Here is a 2,044-nt window from a genome sequence, read left to right as displayed (position 1 = left end):
AAGAAAAGCTTCTTCTCAACTTGTCCAGTTTTTGCGCTAACTTGCTGCCTCAGTGTTAGTCCTGTCTTACAGATGTTAACGCTATACCTCGTGCAGCTGCTGTAAAGCAGTCAAGCTTCTGCGTCCAAAAAGCTAAATTGCACAACAAGGCTGGTTTCTGCAGATCTCCCAGAGTCTACAAATGCTATTTAAAAGGCTGGACTGGAGCCACACTTAAACACCCTCCCTTTGCTTGAAGAAAAATTAAATGATGACCTAAACACATTTCGTGGAGAACAAACAGAGTTTAACTCCTGGAGGATCCATGAAAAGCTTCATCAAGCTAGAAAAGCTTTGGGATAATGGAAAAAGCAACCCCAGTTTTTGTAAGGCAGCTTTCCACATGAAAGGTAGGCACCACCTTCCTTGTCTGCATGTGTACAAGCTGTGGCTGCCAATGGGAGAGGAAGATCAAGGGTAAAAAAAAAAAAAGCAAAAAAAAGCATGCAAACAGGTTTTTCTGGTTTGTGCCGAAGCACAGACCAGAACGAAGGCTGTGGCAAACAGCTCATAACTCACTGAACTAAGACTTTGTAAATCAGCAAGAACAGAAAACTGGGGGGGGAAAAATACAGTGGCCAAATGAATTTAGAACTATGTTTTCCTCCTGTCAAGCAAATCCGGCAGAGTGGGCTGGATAAGCTAGTAATGGGAGGATGCAAAAAATATCTGCAGTTTTCATGCAGAAAAAGGTAGCAGAACAAAAAAGACCAGTTCTCTTTTTGCTCCATCCCTTTGCTTAATTTTCCAGTCTGGTGCATGTGCCCACCCCTGGTTAAAGAGTTTTACAAATTACCTTGGTCTAATTAAAGTAACAGAAAATGACATTTGTAATATTCTTGAGGTTTCCAGTAAAATCTGGTTTGATACAAGATCACCTTTATCAAAGAACCAGTAGGTACTGGTCTGATGGGTGCTGATCACTTTTATTAACTTCTTTTTTATCCATGGATTTGATGGATTTATTTTAATTATTGCATTTGATACATTTATTAGTAAGTTTTAGCCTCACTGTCATTTAATAGATTTTAAGTTTCTACATAAATCATGCTTGAAAATCAACCCTGTGTTCTGCACCCATCTCCAAACACTGATGAACAGGCTTACCCAAATCTCACTGTTCCATTCAGCTACTGCTGTTTCTTCTCTTACACACAATATAATTTTCCTAAACACAAATATCACACAGCACAAATAAACCCACCTACACCCATAAAACAAAAGGTATGAGACCTCTATTACACAATGCAAGCCATTACAAAGAATCAAGTCTTTGATTTTTCTGGTTACTACCTTGACCAGCTCTGCAAGCCCACTGAGTTCTGATCTCTGTCTGGCCTCTTAATATCACCAAAAGCAAGGCTAATATTCCTGTTTTCTCAATCTTTTCAGTGGAGATCTTCTGAAGTATTCTGAAGGAAACCCATGTGATTGTCAGGTCCTGCTTCTGCCATTGCTTGCTCTTCCCCTTTTCTTCATAATTTTCCGCCCTTCAGCTTCCATCCTAAAAGCAGTGAGGTGGCAGATCCCTAGAAACGCATCATCACATGCACCTTCTGCCTCTTGCTCTGTCCTGTCTACAGGACTGTAAGGTTTAATTGTTGCGAGATTATTTTTTTTAAGGTGATTTGAACTGTACTGCACCAAGATGAGAAAAAACCAGGATTGTTTCAATGAGGTGCTTGTTATTAATGATTGCATTTCTGTAGCATATCCTTACTAAGCATTTAAAAATGTGGTATAAACATTAAAACAGCTTTCCAATGTATCTGTAAGGAATGTATTCCCAAAATGGCTTCAGCAGTGCTGAGCTCTTGTCACTCCATTTGAAATATATGGGAGGTAAAAGAAATGCATGACACCTGAAAACTAGGCTATAATTTGCCTGAAGGCATAAAAGTCAGGTGTCCCAATACCTTGTTTGATGATTCAGTCAGGAAATTGTTCTTCTTTGATTTGAAACCACTACTTGAAAGCCAGTGTAGAAGGCTGGTTTGTGGGTCTT

Source organism: Falco rusticolus, chromosome 6, assembly GCF_015220075.1.
Source record: "Falco rusticolus isolate bFalRus1 chromosome 6, bFalRus1.pri, whole genome shotgun sequence".
Taxonomy (NCBI): Eukaryota; Metazoa; Chordata; class Aves; order Falconiformes; family Falconidae; genus Falco; species Falco rusticolus.
The sequence above is the reverse complement of the archived record's forward strand: the minus strand, read 5'-3'. Positions refer to the sequence as shown.